Source organism: Mustela putorius, unplaced genomic scaffold (assembly GCF_011764305.1).
Source record: "Mustela putorius furo isolate JIRA1106 unplaced genomic scaffold, ASM1176430v1.1 tig00537284_pilon_pilon_pilon, whole genome shotgun sequence".
NCBI classification, from domain to species: domain Eukaryota; kingdom Metazoa; phylum Chordata; class Mammalia; order Carnivora; family Mustelidae; genus Mustela; species Mustela putorius.
Window position 1 is genome coordinate 3,174,117 of NW_025422422.1, and position 8,950 is coordinate 3,183,066.

At 43.1% G+C, this 8,950-nt stretch overlaps 1 long non-coding RNA gene across 2 annotated transcripts in view; it reads left to right on the top strand.

Annotated features, from left to right (window-relative positions):
* The window catches only part of LOC106005200, a 40,635-nt gene extending 33,686 nt beyond the window's left edge, over positions 1-6,949 (top strand). For both annotated transcript variants that reach the window (XR_001178404.2, XR_001178405.2), the window contains 2 exons: positions 1,930-2,044; positions 6,863-6,949. This is a non-coding gene — a long non-coding RNA (uncharacterized LOC106005200). The remainder of the gene's footprint in view (positions 1-1,929; positions 2,045-6,862) is intronic.
* The last annotated feature ends 2,001 nt before the right edge of the window (positions 6,950-8,950 follow it).

Sequence of the window (8,950 nt, forward strand, 5' to 3'; positions counted from 1 at the left end):
ACAGGCAGGGAAAGATCAGTGGTTGCCAAGGGTTTTGGGTGGAATGAATGAAGAAGTGGCGTGCAGGGGGGGTTTAGGGCCCTGAAACTACCCTCTCTGACACTATCAAGGCAGACACACAGCATTTTGCATTTATCAAAACTCTTGGAAATGTACAACAAAGTGAGCCCTGATGTAAACTGAGAACTTTAGTTAATAATAATGTATCAGTATTGGTTCATAACTGTAACAAGCGCACCACATCAACGGCAAAGTGTTATTGGCAGAATCTGGGAAGCATGTGGAAAGGATCTGGGAGAACTCTTTGTACTTTCTACTCAGTTTTTCTATAAACGTGAACCTTCTCGAAAAAAGGAAGGTCAATGTGAAAAAATTTAAGGGGTCGTTATTTTCAGCAGCATCGTCATGGTAATCGGAGCTGTGCGGGGTTCAGGTTTTGCCGGAAGGGCTGGAGGTTACTGCCGTAGTCCAGGGGGAAGGCCGTCGGGCCCGGGGAGGGTGGCGGCAGCCAGCATGGGGAGTTAGAATAATGTAAAAGGCTCTGAAGGGAGACTCAGGAGAGTCCACTGACGGTTTAGCTGCGGCAGTGAGGAGAGAAGTGAGAACACACAGTGTCGGAAAGAAGAGTCGCGTAGGTTTGCAGACTTCTGAGCCAGTCTTGGCTCTGGATCTTGACAGAATTGCGGGAATGCCCAGGAGGCGTTATTGTGGTGCTGGGGCTCGAGGCTCAAGAGCACAACGTGTGGGAGTGTGCAGTCCAAAGCCTTAGTCGTTAAACGCATGCGGCTCTGACGCCCGAGAAGTGCGGCTTGTCTGAATGTAGATGTGCTGCGTGTGTAAAACTGAGCACAAAAAAGGCTTAGAAAAAGAAAACATAAAATGTCTCTATAGTTTGTATACAGATTACTTTATTTGAATTTCCCCTGTTTATTTGACAGTTTTGCTGCGGCTACTAGAAAGGTTAAAACTACACACGTGGCTCACATGATTTATCTGCTGGGTTGCACTGGTCTTGGGCTTCACCAGAGGCTTTCTGTCCACAACTATCTAAACTTGGCCCCATGGGGAGAGTCCCCATCCTCAGAATCATGCCCCACTCTAGGGTGTGACGCATGGAGCGAGGTGGAGGAGTCAGGCGGGATTCCCGGGGTGACCTCAGCACAGTCTGGGTCTCCACAGGAGTCCCTTTGTCCGCTACTTGAGAGGATCCAGCCAAGCAATACCTGGCCTGGCCGTCACCCGCATGTTTAACAGAGATCATGAAGATAGATCATTTCTAATTGTCCTTGCTTTCTCTGCCTTCACACAGAGATGAGCAGTCTGCGTCTGGGTCTGACCTAGGTGGCTGAATCTCGCGCCTCACCCTGCCCTGGGACTTGGCAGTGAGAGAAAGCCGTGACTAGGGATGGCCATGTCCTCCTGAGGCAGGGCTGATACCCATGTCGACAGGTGCCCTCACCGCAGGGGGAGTGAGCCTGAGCTCCTGCTGGTTCCCACAGCTCCTTGGGCTCTGGCATTCTTTTCAGGACACCCCCGCCACGCAGGACCCGGAGCGCACATCCCTGGCAATGGACGTGCTCCAGGGACACCACGCTGTGCCTATATCCTGGCCGTCCCCTTGCCATTTGGCTTCGTTACATTGTCATGTTCACTGTTGGCCTTTAGGTAAGGATCCATGGACGGTCCACATCTCCACCCACAACCAGGGAGACTCAGAAACCTGGCCATCTGCCCGTTCCCGTGAGTCCCTGCCGGCTCACCAACACTCAGTCCCGCCCCTTTTCTTCCACTGTCATCGGAGAAACCTGACATCCCGAGTCTGGTCCTCAGTCTTTTGTATAATGACCCAAACCAGCTTTCTCGATGCATTTCCCATGTTCTCAGCAAGCAGGGTTTCTTCCTCTCTCTAAAAATATGCTTTCCCCACAGAGAACAGAGAGGGTGTTGTGGCGCCGTCGTGGAGATGCTGGGACGGCCGAGGCAGAAGTGGGCGGACGCAAACAGCCATGTCTTTGAAGTCTCCCGTGAGGTCTCAAGTGTTCATGTAAATTTTATATTCTATTACACTCATACACTTAAATCATCATTTAGTCAAAATGTTATCCATGGAAGATGTTTCATTGTTTTACCCTGGATTCTTCTACCTCCTGGCAAAGCACCCCCTGCACCCCACCCAGGACTCCTAGGAGTAGATAGTCCTCAGTTTCAGACAAAAGAGGCAGCAGGCACCTAGTTCATCAGCCTGGTTTCTGCAGGGAGGGAATACACCACTTGCGTTTCTCGGGGCCCTAGGAGCTGCTTGGCCTCTCAGAAGTTTCCATGTATGTGAATTCCTTATAAAGACTGCAGCTGTATTCAAGTTTCTTGGCTTCTAGGCTGTGTCTGTCTGTGTCTCCTGCTTTGTCCTTAGCTGCTATGCTTTCTCCTGGGCTGAATACGCCATGGGGTTTGAAAAGGCAGAGCCCAGGTCTCTCCTATTCATACCTCATTCCTCTAAGTTGGCACAGTGCTTGGCATAGAACTGGTGCTTCCTGAGGCTCTGTTGAGTCAATGAATGCTCCGGTGAAAACAGGGCTGATGGTCTTTATATTAAGAGACTGTCAGTATCTCAAGGACAGGATCTGCCTCCCATGCCCTTGTATTTCCCTCTGGCTCTTGTGCCTAAAGCTCATTTGTGTTTATAGAAGGATGGTGGGTGCGATGGATGGAGAGTTTGGAAATTTGATAGAGTGACCCACCAGATTAATGTATTTTCTTTACCAGTTACTGGAGTGAACCATCTTACCTTTGATGTTTCACATGAGGTTATGTTTCAAAGTAGCTCTGTGATTTGTTACCACGTACCTGTTGGGGGTCATTGAGAGCTGAGAAGTACGGACTTTGGAGGGCTCTGTGAGAAAGGGTCTGGGTGGCAAGGGGACAATGGGATAGCCACTGTCAACAAGGAAGGACAGATGCTTTCCTCATCAGCATCTTTAGTGATTGATGGGGTCCGTCCAGCCTCCATGACTTTGATACCTTTGGTGGGGAGCATGTCAGATGGTACACTTACCACAAGGCTTTGTAATAAGGTAACTAGAGAGAAGGTATAACCATGGAGTAGAAATGGGATTTCTAGATATGAAAGTCCCTTTGACATTCAGTGTACACAGTGGGGAACTGAGAGATATTAGAAAGCAGAACAGAGACGCATGAACAAGACACACCCTCCTGAATGAAAGGAGGTATTGATTAGTGTGAGTGGGAAGGATGGGTGTTCTACAAACGAGGTCTCATCAGGAGCCTAACGTTTGCACTGTCATTTAAAGCGCCTTACATATTTTTGGTTCAAGAGTTGCTGTCCTGTATTCAGCGATTTCTGGAAGCGGCGGGGAAAATGATTGCGGAAGTACAGAAAGGGCCCACGTGTGTCTTAGTATGTTTGAGCTGCTATAACAAAATACCATGACCTGTGTGGCTTATAAACGAGGAACGTTTAACTGCTCACAGTTCTGGAGGCCATGAAGTCCAAGATCATGGCACCCACAGATTCAGTGCCTGGTCAGGGCCTCCTTCCTAGAAAACGCTCTTTTCATTCACATAGCAGAAGGAGCAAGGGGGCACTCTCAGGCCTCTTATCTATAAGAGTACAAATCCATATATATATATATATAGAGAGAGAGAGAGAGAGAGAGTACACATCCTTATGTGGGGGTGCTACCCTGCAAATCATCTCCCAAAGGCCCTACCTCCTAATATCATCATGTTGGGAATTCAGATTTCAGCATATGAATTTGGGAGAGGAGGGCACAGTTACTCAGACCATACCAGAACGGATGTATGGCAACCTGACATTATTCCTGAATAAATTCATAACTGGTTATAGACATTATCATACTCTATAATTTATTTGTCCTTTTGGCTGTAGGAGAATAGAATGGATGAGTGAATTCAGAAAGCCAATCTCAGAGGATACCTATCCACTGTGTGTAGTAAGTCAGGAGCATTCTCAGGCCAGACCCAGGCCTCTGGGTTCCTCCCATGGCCTCCTGTGGGTGGAGCCCTGCATGCTTAGCTCCACCCGCCTGCCTTTCCTGCACTGGTTTCATCTGGCATGACCATTCTTCCTAGGCATTGTCATTTATTATCACAAAATATCAGTTGACACCATTAAAAAACCAAATACCCTATAACTTTGGCATTTGAAGTGTGGCCTGAGGACCAGTGGCCCTGTGTCATCTGAGAAGCTCAGGCTTCACCCTTAATTCACAAATCAGGATTTGCATTTTACAAGATTCTCTGGTAATTTACAACTCCAGCACATTACAACTTGGATACGCCGCCCTCAAACACCCGTCACTAGGCTGCTTCTTTGTAATGGCCATTCTAGTCTCTGAAATTCAGCTTCTTCTGTCTCAAATTACATCCCTACATCTGGTCATCAAACTCCACCCCCCCACCCGATCTTAGAGATGGCTTTTCCTGCCCACTGCTGACAAATCCTGCTTTACTACCTGGAGATGAGCCTTGTGCATTCAAAGAGAGAAGAAAAGGGAATAAGGAAATAGCTTAGTTTAACTTTTTTTTGGGGGGGGGGTCCATTTAATTTCATATAGGACACATGTGACTTGTTTTTATTTTCCTAAAGATATCAGTTCCTAAGTTCTTGAAGTTCTAAGTTGTTAAACAGTGGTTTCCAGTCTTCTCAAAGTTGGGCATATAAGAGCAAGATTATAGTTTTGATTCTTGATGTTAAGAAAGTAACTTCCCCAAAGCTATGAATGCTAATATTTGTGATTTATAAAATCACAAGGTCATTTATAAAATACCTTTATGGGTCTCTTGGGGAGTTATTTACTAGGCCACCTTTTGTAAGACCAAGATAGGAAGTTTCCATCCACCGCCGCCCCTCCCACAGCCAGGTGTGACATCCCACAGGGTGAGGTGCCCTGGTCAGTACATCAGGGAAAATGGGAATGTGCTACAAACAAACAAAACTATCAGATAATTAAGGTGGTTTTGGCTGGGGCTTGATTGACCTTTTATAGTTTCCAAATGTTTGCCAACAGTTCTTTATTTTTAAAGAACTTGTGGCTTTTCAAACTATCCAGGTTGCTAGTAAGTTTCCCTAGAATTGTCGATTTTATGATGAAAGAATTCTCTTGATAATTTGATTTCTGAGTTAATTTACATAAGCTGTCCCCAGTTTAAAAAGGGATCTTGTTTACTGTCAGTAAGATAGATTTTAGAGTGACATTTAAAGAATACAATGAGTCAAATAGGTGTCCATGGACATTCTTAAAATAGCCACAATGTTTCTATGAGATGATTTCTGGCTCCAAACTAGAACTCCAGAGGAGAAATGTATGTTTCCTTCCCGTGGAGGTCAAATATTTTTCTTATCAACCTTTGGGGGAAAGTATCTCTGATCTCGGCATGGGACAAGTGAGACATTTATCTGCCCATGTTAGGTATTCATATCCCAGCTGAGATGCTGTAGGGCAGAAGAGCTAGTGGTATGGGACTTGGAAGATGCATATAACATACAGAGAGAGTTTGGGATAAAATGTTATAGGCAGGTTAGCATGGGGATGAGGAAACAGAGCTCAAAATGGGATGGTATCCCTTAACCACCAGGGAGGCTGTGGTCAGCCTAAAATTCAGGGACCTAACTAAAGACTAAGTAAGCCGGGTTCCTCTTTTGAAGTCCAAGCTTTCATGTGGAAGGAGCCTTAGGTGACCAAGAATGACCCCTCCACTAAAGGCACTAGAGGTCATTTAGTGTATTCTGTGTCTATTCAGGGTATAAGCACAGAAAATGCTAGGAGGCATGAGCCAGATAACTAGAAGTAAGTACGTGCAAAGTCCTCAAAGCTGCCTCTTCATAGAAGAAGAAAACCCCAACCCCTTCCATGAATATGCCACACCTTACCTTAACCTCCCCATAAGGAGACAAGACGCAGACCTCCTGGGGGGGGGGGCCTTCCCTCCCAGAGTCAGCCCACACTCCTGTCTTGAGCATGTACTTGTGTTCTCACTACACTGTGGCTTTCACCTACCTGGCCTATCTGTGAATTGTCTCTCAGGCAAAACCAAGAACCTAGGTCGCTGGCCCTGAATCGAGGTCTCATTCTCACCTCTCTGGAGACCTCCTTGGGCCCTACAGGGTACCAAAAAGACCAGGAAAGCAATATAGCCTGTCCTGCCCTTGACCATAGTGATGACCTCAAGTACACACTTAATATTTATATTATGTGCTTACATGTTCTATTAATTAAACATTCTATAACCTCACTCAAATAGTGCTCATAATTAAGCGTTAGAACATTGACTGGTATTTTTTAGGTTCCTATGTGGTAAAGGCAGTTTGTGAAGTTAACATTCATAGTTGAATACAAGTAGGCTTTGGGCAAGAAGGAGAAGCACACTAAAAATCCGTGGGCTAGTTCTTACAGGTTGCACTAAAAATGAGGCTCACAATGAAAAAAAATACACATTCCTAAATTGGTGAGTAATCTCTGCTTATCTTACTTTACAGTAATAAAATGGAAATATTGTTCAAACCATTGAGATTTTTCCCCAGGAACTACTTATCAGATGATTGGCTTTGTCTTTATTTTGTCCTTCATAATGAACACTTTTTTTTTTTTTTTCTCCTTGAGTAGTTTTGCTCTGCTCTTGAAATGATGAGGGATATTAGAAAATTAAAAAAAAACATCTTTTCACAGCTCTTTTTGTATGATAAAAAGCAGTGTTTTCAGATTGAGGAAGCATTTATAGGTCTTACTACTTTCCAACTTCATATTCTATAGATTTTGGTTTGGTTTTAGAGATACCTTTTAGGAATTAAACTGGATTTTTTTTTTTTTTTTTTTCCTACCAGTGTGTTGACCACCCAGCTTGGAATAAGGATGTTGACAAAAATAAACCATGTGATTCTCCTGCCACATCACTTTCTCTCCCTAGTTAAGGTAACAGTCATCCTTAATACTGTGTTCATGCTAGTTTTTTTATTTAAATACTACAGTTTAACATTTGACAAGGAATAGCACAAATCACATTTTATGACACTCTAAAAATAGTTCTACATCTTCCATGAGGAACTTGCAGTCAAATAAGAAAACTATGTCATTTGCCATCTAGAACTTGGGTGACTGGCCAAACATTACTCAAAGAGGACACAGTTAATAACGAGTTACATGTGTACTTGTCTTCCCCTTTGTGCTGCACAGTGAAATCATGCCAGTTTCGAGAGACAGAACACGGCCCTTCTTGTTAGCCGCCTATTATGAGTAATCAGATCAGGAAACAATGATCTGTTCCTTACTAGTAGATAAACACTTCTTAGTAAAGATTGAAATAGCTTGCATTTGGGAAATCTATTAACCGTTTGTTTGTTTGTTTGTTGTTTTTGTTTGTTTGTTTGTTTTGGGCTACAGTTGTTTTTTATGGAAGTATAGTTGACATACAAAGTTATACTAGTTTCAGGTGTACAACTTAGTGATTTGACAATTCTGTACATTACACAGTGCTCACTATGAAAAGTGTTGCTACCAGCTCATGTTACGATTGTTTTCTATGTTTGTTATCTACTTGGTTGAAAACCTAGTAGGCTTTGTGACCTACTAAATAATAAACAGTAGTCAAATTTTCAGCTCCTAAAACCCCTTTTTCTCATATTCACCTTTGGGGAACTTCCTGGTTGTGTTGCTATTGTGACCTAAGTGATTTTGGTTGCTGATGAAAATGAGCTACTTGGGTGATTGAAGCACAAATCTACCAGTTACAAACTGCTCTGATTTCTTTAAAGTGTTCTCATTTTCATCAGATCACCAATTACTGAGAAGTGAAGTAATGATGTCAGGCTCTATCACATGTAATATGAAATATGTGCATTTGCCTTTATAGGAAAAATGATACACTGTATTAGAAAGAATTCAAAAATATATTATCAAGGAGAAATTTTAGAAAACAGTCTCTAGTTATAAAACCTGTTTTAATATATGTACATTTTTACCATACATGTAACAAGCTGAATAAAATCTTCCATATAAGACATTTATTGCCATTTCATATGTGGGGAAAAGAAAGGAGGCAAAACAAAACAAAACCAAACCAAACAAGAATTAAGTATCTTTTGTGGAAAATATTTTTCAGTAACTTTTATCCTCTTATCTTACTGCAGAAAATTGAGATATTGATCAAAAGAGTGAGATTGTTAGTTTTGTGTATCAACTTGTAGATCACAAGAGGCCCAGATATTTAGCTCTGTACTATTCCTGGGTGTGTCTGTGAAAGTGTTTCCAGATGAGGTTAGTATTTGAGTCAGTGGCTAAATAAAGCAGATTGCCCTCCCCAGTGTGGGTGGGCCTCATCCAATCTGTTGAGGGCCTGAATGGAACAGAAAAGAAAGGTGGAGGGAAGGAGAACTTGCCTCTGTCTGATTGCTTGAGCTGGAACATCCGTCTCTTCTCATTCCCTTAGTTCGGGACTTATGCCATTGGATCCCCTGGTTCTCGGCTTTTAGACTCAAACTGAACACTCCATCATTGTCCTTCCTGGCTCTTTACTTTGCAGACAGCAGATCAAGGATCTTCTCAGCTTCCACATCCTCATGAGCCAATTCAAAGTATATGTATTTATTTATATGTATCCTATTGTTTCTATTTCTCCGGAGATCCCTGAATAATACAAAGGTATTTTAGAATAATTCTTGAGTCTTAATGGAATTTTTAGTCTGGTGTAGCATTTCATCATCTTCCGTAGAATTCTCTTGAGTATCAACTACGACTGTTCAGAGTCAGTGACAGGTGTGACAGTGAATTCTCCTGCCAGGTGAGATAGAGAGGGACACCTGAGGTGGCTCAGGTGAGAAAGGAGATTAACCTATGGCTAAGCACTGATTAATGTTACTATCTGAAAAATTAATATCTCAGGGTTTGGTGTGTTTGTTTTCTAAATGGAGAAAAAT